Raw genomic sequence first — 13,807 nt, 5'->3', positions numbered from 1 at the left:
TGTAGTGTCTAAAAGGCACCATCTTCTGCCTTTATTTGCAGCTGTTTGATTTCTATTGCTGTTATATTTTCTATGGTTATCTCACCTAATTGTTTAAAAGTTGACCAAGACACAACTGAAAATGTGTAACAATACATAATACATTACTTCATTGAAAATAATAATAAATAATAATAATAATAATAATAATAATAATAATGATGATGATGATGATGATGATAATAATAATAATAATATACAGCAACCATCGCTTAACCACTATTATTTCATTTTCATTATGATACAATGGAAGTATGTACAATTGAGGCAATTTCTTAAACAAAATAAACACTAATGCATGTTATAAATTGCCAGCTTTGAAATGAGGTGAGAAGAGCAATGGTCAGTTCATGACCGGAAAAGACACCTTCCAGCTGTGATGCATTTGGACGCTACGTACCTACTGTTACTGAAGTTAAGAGGACAGAACTGACTCATTTAACCCATTAAGACCCAGTGCTACTTTTGTGTCAGTTCCCAAATGAAGTTTTCTCTCTGTTTAACCTTTCTTAAATGATCATTACCATTTTTTGTAAAATTACCCTCTGTAGTTTGTGTTTTTAAGTGACAGGTCAGGTATTTCCTGTATTTAATTCACTGATCGTGTAGATGTTTATTAAAGCTCAGATTGAAGTTGAAGGTTGTTATATCAGAAACAAAGAAAACTGAAGCAAAGTGATTTTTTCAGTTAAATCTGTCATTGAACATAAACCCAGCGTCATTGATCCAACTCCATGGGCTTTACTGGTGAATCAGTGAGCCCGTTTACATGCACACCAATACTCCCATCATGATCCGATTACTGGAGTTATCAGATTATTCAAGTGATCATGTAAACTGGATAATCTGAAAGGCTTATCTGATAACGGCAGTTTTCTGATTATGAGAAATTGGATTTACACTCCCAGATTTCTCCCCAATACTCCGATGTCTTCATGCATTTATACAGGTTACTCTGATTTATTTCTGTTTTTTTTTTTTTTTTATGCATGTATAAAGAAAAAAATCTATATAAATGGAAGTCCACAGTGACAATGTGAGCCTAAGGAAAAGGGTCAACAAACAATGACAAGAAATGACGGATAGCAGCAACATGTGACCCTGTTGTAGTCTTATTAGCTCCTCCCACATTAGGACAGCTAATGTTGACACCGTAGGCGTTGCCATGGGCAACAGGACAAGACTGGATGTTTTGAAAATGACAGGAAGTGTACGTCTTACGTCATAACGCACGTCCTGATTCCAAAAGAAATCAAACAATGGACTGAAACATGTAAACCAGGGTTTTTCAATACTGCATTTCCAAAGTGCATGTAAACGCATCACCTCTGATTACGGCCAGTATCCGATTACTCCCAGATATCTGATTTTTATGGTCATGTGAACAAGCTCAATGTTTTAGAAGATGAAGGTGTTTCTACGTTCACTACAGAACCTCTGAACCTCCAAATGGGTCATATCTGATGGCCGTGAAAAGATGAAGAACTGTATTTTACACCAATTATTTCCATTGATAGGATTATTGGATCAACAGGTGTTAAACAGTTTAGATCAGTAGACGCTTTTGGTCACCAGTGACTGTTTGGCTCATTATGGGTTAATTAGACAAGGATATTCCATTTTTATATATATATAGTAGGGCATTACTGACTTCAGATTTTTTCAGATCAACTTATTTGTCAATAAAGTCAAAGTCGAGTCGACTTGTCGTATGATGACGTCATCACATTGACAGCGGAGGAACAACAGACACAGAAGTTCAACAATGAACGACTGGTACAAACGTTGACTGGAACATGAAGAATGTACAGGAAAGAGCAGAATAAAAAGCTAAGACACAAGCATCAACAGTCCGTCTCACACATTTAACTAAACTAAACACAGGCTAACACCTGGAATTATCTGTTAAATTTAACTGAAAAACATTAAGTGGGAAAAGTTTCAGACGGCGGCAGAAAAGACGCACAGCATGTTAGAAAAAAAGAGTGCACTGTCTGAATGAAATAAATGAGAGGTGTCCAACTCATGTTAGTTCAGTTCCATATTCAGCCCAGTTGGATCTGCAGTGGGCCGAACCAGTCAAATAATGACTGAAGAACCTACAAATAATGACATTTTTTCTTTTGTTTTAGTACAAAAAAACAAACAAAATTAAATTATGAAAATATTTACATTTTACAAAAAAGATGTGAATAACCTGAAAAAACTGAAATTCATTGGAATAATTAGTGCAATTTGAACACTATTCTGCCTGGACTTCTTATTTCTACATGTACATTCACACACACTGTTCCATAAACATTTGGGAACAGGCAGAAAATTGTTCACATTTTGGAGTCTGGAACTAAAATTTGAACAATTTCTACAATATTACAGTGAAAAAATGTAAAATTCTATTATGATCAGGTTTACATCTACAAAGTTTCCTTAAAAATCTGAATAACATGAACAGCTTGAATTGTCTTAAAGCTCTACCGTATGATGTGACATTTTTACACTTTTCTTTTGTCATCTTAAAATGCTCCTAATAAGTGTGTGTCAAACTAAAATGTAAAAGAAATCCACCAGGTATTGAAACTCAAAAATGTTTAATTCTCATATATTTCTGATAAAAGTCTGACCAATCATTTTAGTCGGTCCTGAAATAATTGGCCGAACCTGATTGAGCCTCCTGTCAATCATCCATTTCGGCCATTCAGCATCTGATCGATTATCACCGCCTCACATCCGATATGTGTCCCTGTGAATCTGACGCTTCACTGGTGCTGCTTCTCCTGTCACTGACCACAGTCTACTGACCACTGACCACAGTCTACTGACCACCTGACCACAGTCTACTGTCCACTGACCACAGTCTACTGACCACAGTCTACTGTCCACTGACCACAGTCTACTGACCATGACCACAGTCTACTGTCCACTGACCACAGTCTACTGACCACAGTCTACTGTCCACTGACCACAGTCTACTGACCACTGACCACAGTCTACTGTCTAGGATGTGTTTGGATAGAACTGACATGCACATGTGAAGGAAAAAAACGGATTTATGAACAGAACGACAACTGAGGAGCACAAACAGGAGTCTGATGAATGAAGGATGCAGATAAAAGTCTGGAAGTCAGCTGTACTGGACTGAACAGGTCTGCATAAAGCTCAGCTTTTCTGACGGTGGGACTCATACAGGTACATGTACCTGGTGTCACACATGTAAGATGATGTAGGATGAGAACTGTATGGACTATGAAACCCAAATGTCCACGGAAAATTCGCGGAGGCCGCGCGTTCACAGTGCGCGCGCCCATCCCCTGGGCACTGCAGTGAAGACCCTGACCCAGTACTGCACAGACCAGGTCTACTGATGGAACAGGTCTACTGATGGAACAGGTCTACTGATGGAACAGGTCTACTGATGGAACAGGAGCCGCGGGCCCCGGCAGGTGGATGATGCATCTGATTACTGAGGGAGGGGTCCGCGGACACGCCAAAACGGACCGGACCTCCGCCTCTGCTCCTCCGTTTCCATCGCGCATCAGGTGAGAGGAGGAGAGAGGAGGAGGAGCCTCAGAGCTCAGGCAGAGGGAAGGGGGCGGGGCTTTGGAGGGAGGCGGGTTGTTCATGTTCAAACTTTTACTAAGTGCTGTGAGACATGCCACATCTGGAGGTAGAGCTTTAAGAAAAACAAGTGCAATTTCATCAATATTCTGCCTCAGTTTATCACTTTCTTTTACACATGTGCGTTACAATCACACAAAACATTTAGTAACAGACAGAATATTGGAAAAACTGCATTGACTTTTCTTCAGACATTTCTGTTTGTTCATATTTGTTCAGGTTATTCAAGTTTTTTGTAAAAATAGTTTGGCAATGTAAACAGTTTCATGTGATTTTACGTTTTTACACCAAAAAAAGACAGACAGAGAATTTGGGGTTGTCATAATTATAGGTTGTTGTGATCATATTTTACTGGTTCTGACCCAGTTTAAATCTAACTGGACTGTATGTGTGTGCATGTGGAACCTGAATTAAAATGATTTGATATCACTGATTGTTCATATGTTTAGTGTAATTTTTGCATTTCACAAATTCATCCCACGGGCCGGACTGGACCCTTTGGTGGGCCGGATTTGGCCCCCGGGCTGCATGTTTGACACCTGTGTACTAAAGGAACAGAAGAATCCAAACCCAGTGTGTGTCCACAGTATTGTTCAGTGTTGGTGCTTCCATGGTTCAGAACATTAGACCACAGTTTAAACAGATCACAGTCACTTTACTTCCTCCTCTGAGTCGTCTTCTTCCTCCACTCTTGGTCTTGTGCTACAGATGGGTGGGTGGTTTTTTTTTCCAACCCGCTTTTATGATTTTTGACCCACCCTGCAAATAAAGTGACATTTTTTGGACCCACACCAACCTGACCCAGGTCAGCTGATCCCACATCACCACGCTGCGCTCCATGTTTTCATGTAGAAAGATGAGATGTATGGACATGCACTGAATGAAGGCTCAGCTGATGGAAGGGAGAGACAGAGGAACACACGACTGGTCCACGCCTCCAAAGTAACGTCGACTCGTGCCACACACGTCCACATGTTGACAAACCAGCTTTCTCTTATTGCCCTGATACACTGGTTCCCAACCTTTTTTTACTCCTGACTCCATTTTAACATCACAAATTTCTGGTGACCTCAGACATTCAAATGGAGACTTTTTTTGGTTAAATTAATTGGTTTTTGATCCTGTAATTGTTTACTGTACTATTTTACAAATAAACATTAATGTTAGAGGACATTAGTCTGTATAATGTCTATTATTGTGGACAGAGGCAGTAAATCCAGGTGTAGATACTGCACAAAGGCTCAGGATCTGTCCAGTCAGTCCAGCTGGGATTTACAAGGAGGACAATTAATACTGAACAAACAAGAACTGAAACTATGAATTATGAAAGAGCTGCAGCATCTGAAACTGACCACAGTGAACATGTGACACAAACAGAACCAGAGTGCTGCAGTTTCACAACCACAGTTTGTCTGATATGGACTGGGATTGGCTCTGTCAACTCAACACAGATTTTTTATTACGAGGTTTTTGTTTTATTTCTATTAATTACTAGAAATTTCAGGTGACCCCATTTGAATTCCAGGCGGCCCCACGTGGGGTCTCAACCCCAAGGTGAAAAACACTGCCCTAATATATAGTAATTTAGACCATTTTAAATTGTATATTTTTTAGTCAAGTAATCAGTTGTTGTTGGAACAGACAAATATATTAGTCCTGTTTTACGGTGCATCAGGTCTTTTACTCATGACAAAAAGACAAAAGTCAGTGCTACTGACCTAACCTTATTGTGAACTTGTGTTCAAACTCTATGCTATGTTTCTTTCATCAGTGAGGTTCCTTAATGCTTTAACACAGTGTAAGTGTGGCTGCTCTTTCAGATGATATGCAGGGCACATCTTCCACTGACACCCAGGGAATGGGATGTCCCAGCAGAGCCAGGGGCTGCATGTGCTTGACTGCGCCCATCACTCTTTTGGAGCTGCAGACGTCCTCTGCCCATCATCCTCTCCCTCTGTGCCGTGGATCGGGCAGAGTTTTGAAAGATGAGCCCCCCCCCCCCCCCCGGGACAGCTGGCCCTGTTGGCCACAGATGCCTCTGCTTCCAGATCTGTGAGCAAACCCTCACTTCTGACTCACTCTACACTCAGCCTTCCTCAGCAACCACACACACAGCTGAGAACCTGGACAGATTCATTTGAGCTGTAGAAAAGATGGGATGTAGAAAGAAAAACCTTGAAATAGAACTGTTATGTTGTGGCTTTTTAAGATTATTTTAGCCCCTTATTTGATAGCGGAGAAACTCTTGAGATGTGTGTCAGTGAACGATATAAGTGAATGTAACCCTGGTTTTATAACAGTTCCATTGCAGTTTGACTGCAGGCTGAGCCAGTGTTTTAGGTGAAGGTTGGAGATGTGGAAGGACAGGCACTGGGCAGTGGGGGTCTTCCCATAGGCCAGGGCTGTCCAACTCATTTTACTTCAGGTCCACATTCACCCCAGTATGATCTGCAGTGGGCCGGACCAGTAGAATAACTGTGAAAAAAGTACAATGACATTATGACAATGTTTACATCTACGACATTTCCTTCAAAACTGAATAGCATCATCAACTTGAAATGTCTTAAGAAAAACAAATGCAATTTTAACAGTATTCTGCCTCAGTTTATCATTTACACGTGTGTGTTATAACTTACATTAGAATTACAAATACACCACACATGTAGTACCGGGCAGAATATTGGTACCATTGCATTTACTTCTCTTAAGACATTTCAGGTTATTCACATTTTTTGTAAAAGAGTTTGTTAATGTAAACATTTTCATGCAAGTCTTTAACTTGAGTAGTACTTCAGTTGGTGACTTGAACTTGTACCAGAGTCCTTTTTGGTCCCTGTACTTTTACTCTAGTGTGACTTTCCAGGACTTGATCCAACACTGAACTCTACAGGTGTAGCTCCTTCGACTGTCACAGGCAGGAAGTCCCTTTGTCAATACAAACACACTGCACTGAAAGCAAACAAAATGAATGAACAATGCATGAGTCAACTCAAATCAATACAAACACTAGGGATTTTTTTCAAATTAATTAATAAAGACCCAACTTCCATTATGTGACAAACTGAAACATCTACAACGCTGCTCTGTCAAACACACACAGTAATGTGGGTGCTTTCTAAATGTCAACATACGGTGGGGCTTCGGAACACTAATGTCAACTTTGCATAATGTAGAATTACACTAGTTAGCAACTGCTGGCCTAAGTACCAGGATAGACCAGGCTGTCCAACTGCTGTTCTGTCAGGTTCCACATTCAGTCGGATCTGATCTGCAGTGGACCCAACCAGGAAAATAAGAACAGAAGAACCCAGAAAGAATGACAACTGACAATTATGTCTGTGTTTGAGTGCAAAAAACCCTTTAATTATGAAAATACTTACTTTTATAAACTATCCAAACAAAAAAGATGTGAATAACCTGAAAAAACTGAAATTTCTTCAGAAAAATCAATACAATTTTCCCAGTCTTCTTCCTCCACTTCTCATTAGTCCATGTGCATTCTGGATCAGATCTCCAAAGACACTAAACACTGAGGAACAGGAAGAAAAGAGTTCAAACTGGACTGAATTTAATACAGACATTTCAGGTTGGACACATTTGTTCAGGTTAGTCACATTTTATTGGTACAGGAGAGTTTGGAAATGGAAATATTTTCAGAATTTAATGTGATTTTTTGCACTAAAACAAAGACAAATATTTGAAGTTGTCATTATTTATAGGCATAATGTTTTGGGTTTTTTTGTTTTGTTTGTTTTGTTTTTTTTCACATCAAACTGAGAAGAAAATATGGAGTCATTATTTTTGTAGGTTATTATGTTATTATTTGACTGGAGATCATATCGGTCTGTATGTGGAACCTGAACTAAAATGCTCTGACTGTGGAATTTTTGCACTTGGTAAATTCATCCCAGGGGTCGGATTGGAACCTTTGGTGAGACGCATTTGGCCTCAGGACGCATGTTTGACAGCCCTGATCTAAGACCATATATAGCACAGGTGTCAATCAAACATGCGTCCCGGGGGCCAAATCTGGCCCCCCAAAGGGTCCAGTCCGGCCCTGGGATGAATTAGTGAAATGCAAAAATTACACTGAAGATATGAATCCTTTTAGTTCAGGTTCCACATTCAGACCAATTCAATCTGCAGTGGGTCAGATCAGTCAAATACTTTCAGAATAACCCTAAATACTCACAACTCCACATTTTTCTCTTTGTAAATGTAAAAATGTTCACGTCATTTTACTGTATTTACACTAAAACAAACTAACATTTCACAAAAACATGATTTACCTCAACAAATATAAACATTTTGAAATGTCTAAAGTGTAATTTTAACAATATTCTGCCTGTTATTAAATGTTTTGTGTATTTGTCGATCCACTGGGATCTGTACGTTGTAATTTACATGTTTAAATCATAAACTGACACAGAATATTGTTAAAATTGCACTTTTTCTTAAGAAATGTCAGTTTGTTCATGTTATTCATGTTGTTTTAAAGGATAGTTGGTAGATGGAAACATTTTCATCACATAATTTTACTTTTTTTTTTTTGCTCTAAAACATAGAAGAAAGTTTGGAGTTGACATTATTTCTATATATTCTGTTTATTTTACTGGTCCGGCCCACTGCAGATCAAATTTGGCTGAATGTGAAACTGAACTAACATGAGTTTGATAGAACTGATACACAGCAAAACTGAATAATGTTCAAATACACAGTTACAGGATACTTGAGCTCATGAACCTCACTGATGTTGTTTCCACCTGTCTGATAAAGCACAAAGTCTGTTTCCACAGGTGTCAGTTCCCAGCCTTTCAGTGGGTTTCTACTTTGTTTCCTTCCTCCCTCCTCCGTCTGCAGGTCTCTTCTTCTTCATCTGTCCTGTTAAACCATCAGCTGTGTCATGTGTTGTGTTTCTACTTTGTTTCCTTCCTCCCTCCTCCGTCTGCAGGTCCCTTCTTCTTCATCTGTCCTGTTAAACCATCAGCTGTGTCATGTGTGTGTTTCTACTTTGTTTCCTTCCTCCCTCCTCCGTCTGCAGGTCTCTTCTTCTTCATCTGTCCTGTTAAACCATCAGCTGTGTCATGTGTTGTGTTTCTACTTTGTTTCCTTCCTCCCTCCTCCGTCTGCAGGTCTCTTCTTCTTCATCTGTCCTGTTAAACCATCAGCTGTGTCATGTGTTGTGTTTCTACTTTGTTTCCTTCCTCCCTCCTCCGTCTGCAGGTCTCTTCTTCTTCATCTGTCCGTTAAACCATCAGCTGTGTCATGTGTTGTGTTTCTACTTGTTTCCTTCCTCCCTCCTCCGTCTGCAGGTCTCTTCTTCTTCATCTGTCCTGTTAAACCATCAGCTGTGTCATGTGTTGTGTTTCTACTTTGTTTCCTTCCTCCCTCCTCCGTCTGCAGGTCTCTTCTTCTTCATCTGTCCTGTTAAACCATCAGCTGTGTCATGTGTGTTGCTGCTCCAATCTCTAGCCGTCTTTCCCTCAGTCCATTTTTCCCCTGGTTGTCTTCTTCCTCCTTTCACTTGTACGTTCCCTCCTTTTGGCTGTGTCTCCACCCATACTCAGCTGTTTTCTGCTCTGTTTCTACCCTTCGCCTTCCCTTTGTTCCCTGTCTGCTCAGATTTCACACCTCAGCTTCCATGCCTGGTGTCTGTCATGTCTTACCTGTGACCTTGTGTTCCTCATGCCCCGTGTGTAATGTTGATTTTAACCTTTCTGTTGGATTCCTTGCTTTTTGTTTTTTGTTTTGTTTTGTTTGTTTGTTTTTTTTTAATAAGTTTAGTTTTTGTTTAATAAATTCCTTTGTTTTTGCATTAAAGTCATCTGGGTCCTTCCTTCTCATCTCCAACTTGACACACTTGATGTTTTTACCACCAAAATCTATCACCTATCTACTAATATACAAGTAATTGAATTGGTTGGTGATTTGACATACACTGGTAGATGTAACACATGGTTTGCACTACAATATTTTAACCATAACATGTCAAGAGTTTGATAACTATGTGAACCACACATTCAAACAGATGCTTCCACTATTTTTGTGTCATAATCTGTTCATACAGTTCTGTCAAAATGTGTTTGGTGACATTAGAACGATCCACAGACAGTATATAAAATTTAACAATGTTTAATTCTAATTCTTTATTTATATAATATTTATATACAGGGTGTGGAAGCAAAATGTACAATGGACATTAGTTGTTTTTTCTCAGCAGACACTCAGTTGTTTTGAACCCAAACATATACTGATGTCATAATCATACCTAACACTATTATCCATACCTTTTCACAAACTTTTGCCCATATGAGTAATCAGGAAAGCAAACGTCAGTGTGTGATTTGCTGAATGCACTCGTCACACCAAAGGAGATTTCAAAATAGTTGGAGTGTCCATAAAGACTGTTTATAATGGAAAGAAGAGAATGACTATGAGCAAAACTATTACCAGAAAGTCTGGAAGATACTATTAAAGAAGAATGGGAGAAGTTGTCACCCCAATATTTGAGGAACACTTGTGCAAGTTTCAGGAAGCGTGTGAAGGCAGTTATTGAGAAAGAAGGAGGACACATAGAATAAAAACATTTTCTATTATGGACATTTTCTTGTGGCAAATAAATTCTCATGACTTTCAATAACTAATTGGTCATACACTGTCTTTCAATCCCTGCCTCAAAATATTGTACATTTGGCTTCCCCACCCTGTAAGTACCAAATTTCTAATTTTCCTTATATTCATTCTCACTTGTGTTTTTTTCTACCTGTCTTCCTCTTGCACTGGTGTGTTGTATGTTACTGTTGTCAACTGTGAAGTTTCCCCATGGTGGGATCAATAAAGTCTGATCTTATCTTATCTTATCTATCTTGTCTCCTCTTGTCTCATCTTATCTTATCTTGTCTTATCTTATTTTATCTTATCTTGTCTTATCTTATAAATTGTGGGCGAACCATCCCCGTAGGTTAATCAACAGCTCTTATCAACTCCACAGATGTGTAAAATGGCTGCTGCCACCTTGATTATATGGAGATGAAACTGGAACGCCAACCACATTCACTAGTGTCATAGAAAACCCAAATGCCATCAAGTCATTTCAGCTCTTTAATGTGATGAATGTTTAAACAGTAAAGTGAAAGTCATGAAACAACTACCTGAGCTAATTCGCAGCCTAGCTCACAGACTATAATTCATTACATATTAATGCTAACATAAGCTAAGCAGCTACGTTATGTCATTTACTGTATTAAACACCGGTGACCTCCTTTACTCGTACTAGTGTCTTCTTTAAACACAACTGTCTGTCAGGGAGAAGAAGAGGTTTGATTTAATAAAGAAGCGCAATGAATGAGTGACTGAAGCCGAGCTGACGCTGGTAGAGCACAACAGACACCTGTCATCACAGCGGACACTCCCCTAATTATGCAGAAATGTCTGCCTTAATATTTGTCAAAGTGTTCTTGAGATATGATCAATCACTAGCAATGATTACCAGTGGTATGAGGACTGAGCAGAAGACTTAATATAGGATGGTGATGGATGGATGGATGGATGGATGGATGGATAGATAGATAGATAGATAGAATAGATAGATAGATAGATAGATAGATATATAGATAGATGAGATAGATATAGATAGGTAGTCTCTGACCTTAAACTGATGTCTGTTTTACTTTGCTTTAATCCACCTGTTGGACTGTTCCATAATTGAACCCCTGTGACGTCTTTTACAGAAACGATGCATTTTTGTACTCATGTGTGGTGCATATGTATGCACTACTAACGGCCCTGAAAACCAGGAGCTAGAGCAGAGTATTATGATAATAGGAAACATACGACATTTTAAAGCCCTGCTGAAGACCAGTAGTAAACAGTAGGATTCCAGAGTATCCACAGATTAGACGACGAAAAGAATAAAAATAAGTGCACCGGTGCAGATGTGAAGGCACTGGAACTTCTACGAAAAATACCAGTCCACAAGCACCACAGCTGAGTACACTGGTGGGTTCAGGTTAGGGTTAGGGTTAGGTTAGAGTGAAGGTTAGGGTAAGTTAAGGTTAGGGTTAGAGTTAAGGTAGGGTTAAGGTAGGGTTAGAGTTAAGGTTAGGGTTAAGGTTAAGGTTAGGGTAAGAGTTAAGGTTAGGGTTAAGGTTAGGGTTAGAGTTAAGGTTAGGGTTAGAGTTAGGGTTAGAGTTAAGGTTAGAGTTAAGGTTAGGGTTAAGGTTAGAGTTAGGTTAGGGTTGAGTTAGGGTTAGAGTTAAGGTTAGAGTTAAGGTTAGGGTTAGAGTAGGGTAGGGTTAGGTTAGGTAGGTTAAGGTAGATTAGGGTTAGAGTTAGGGTTAGGGTTAGGGTTAGAGTTAGAGTTAGGGTTAGAGTTAGGGTTAGGGTTATGGTTAGAGTTAGGGTTAGAGTTAGGGTTAGGGTTAGGGTTAGAGTTAGGGTTAGGGTTAGAGTTAGGGTAGAGTTAAGGTTAGAGTTAAGGTTAGGGTTAGGGTTAGGGTTAGAGTTAGGGTTAGAGTTAGGGTTAGGGTTAGAACATGAGTCCATTGAGTTGTGAGTCCAGTTTCAGTGGAGTCCTTGTCCTTCATCTGTCTGATGCCTTTCAGTTCAGATGGAAATGCGATACTGAGTTGTGCTTTTTGTGTGGAACTGTAGTCCATGCTTCCAGACAGTGGAGGACATGTTCTGTGTGCCAGTTCATTTTGCTGTAGCTTTGTTTGACTCAGCAGCTAGTTTGAACTATGCATTAGACCTTTGGTCTGAGCCTTCAGTCTGCTGCTGACACAGTCAAATGGAGGTTTTGGAAATGATCAAGTCCCATTTCAGAAGATGACGTCCAGAATGAGTCTAAATGTGATGTTTAAAAGACGTCCACAGTGACCACATGTGGACTATAGACAGCCCTTACACAGAGGTCCCTCCAACGTCAACATTAGACGTTCATTAGACGTTCGTTAGAAGTTTGTTAGACGTCCGTTAAACGTTCGTTAGACATTCATTAGACGTCGCCTGGCGTTACAAAACAACCCCTTCAGTGGACTGAAAGTGGACATCCAAAAATGACTTAGACAAGATGTCACTCCAACGCAGTGGGATGGTCATGAAAAAAACAAACATGTAAAATTGGAATCTCTCTGATTGACAGGAGCTGTGACACTTTTAGAGTCGTTGTGGTCTTTTCAGGTGTAGGTGTGTCCACTTCAAAGTCTAACGGTTGTTCTTTACAGCTTTAGGCTTCAGTGTGTCTGTAGAGGCTTGAAAATGTAAGACTGAATAAAAACAGACACCCCTACAAATTTTTATTTTCTTGTTGAATTATTTTATTTTCACGTAATAATTCATGTGGCTCTAATGCAAGCTCTTTTGAGGTGACTGTAATCCCTACGCTGACCAGTAGATGGCGCATGTCGCGCACTGATGCAGAGCAGCTAAGGCACCACAGAAGAAGACACATCCTCTGTGTGAAGGAAACGCAGCGAAACACACGTGTGCTTTTTATTCTTCGTCACAGATTGGTAAACACTAAAAACCCATCAGCAAAGTGCGTATTATCTGTGCTCTAAGATGTGTGAGATGATAATATGTTACATAAGAAGCAGAGAAACGATGTTTGTTCAAGGTTTATGAGTAAAATGTGATCGTGTTGCAAGCTAACCTGCTAAGTTAATGGTCGAGTGTAAGGGAGCTACAGCGTGGCATAAGCTAATGTAAACCAGTTTTTGGTGCACGGAACCACTTGAATATAAAACTTAGACAATTTTGAAATGTTTTTCATACAATATGCAATTTACTGGGTTTGCATGTAACAAAAAGGGTTTATTATCAAGTATCAGTAAAGCTACTTGGTAGCCATTTGAAATGTGAAGGCTACCGCAGCAAAACTAGCTTAGCATAGTTATATAGTTCCATTTCATGGGGTTATTGTTATAAACATAAATATCTGTACATGTTAAAAGTCATACGTTTAAACAGAGATTTAAAAGAGTAATTAATTTCATTATAAGGAGAATTGTTAAAAAGGTTAAAAGCATAAATATGGTAAACAGATTTGGTTTAAAAACAAGTTACACATTCTATTGTATTTTGTGTTACTTTGGGGAATCTGCGACGTTGTATTGTAATTGTAAATTGTTAATAGAGTAGCTTACTAAGCTAT

This window comes from Sphaeramia orbicularis, chromosome 3 (assembly GCF_902148855.1).
Source record: "Sphaeramia orbicularis chromosome 3, fSphaOr1.1, whole genome shotgun sequence".
In the NCBI taxonomy this organism is placed as follows: domain Eukaryota; kingdom Metazoa; phylum Chordata; class Actinopteri; order Kurtiformes; family Apogonidae; genus Sphaeramia; species Sphaeramia orbicularis.
This window is presented reverse-complemented; position numbering follows the sequence as displayed.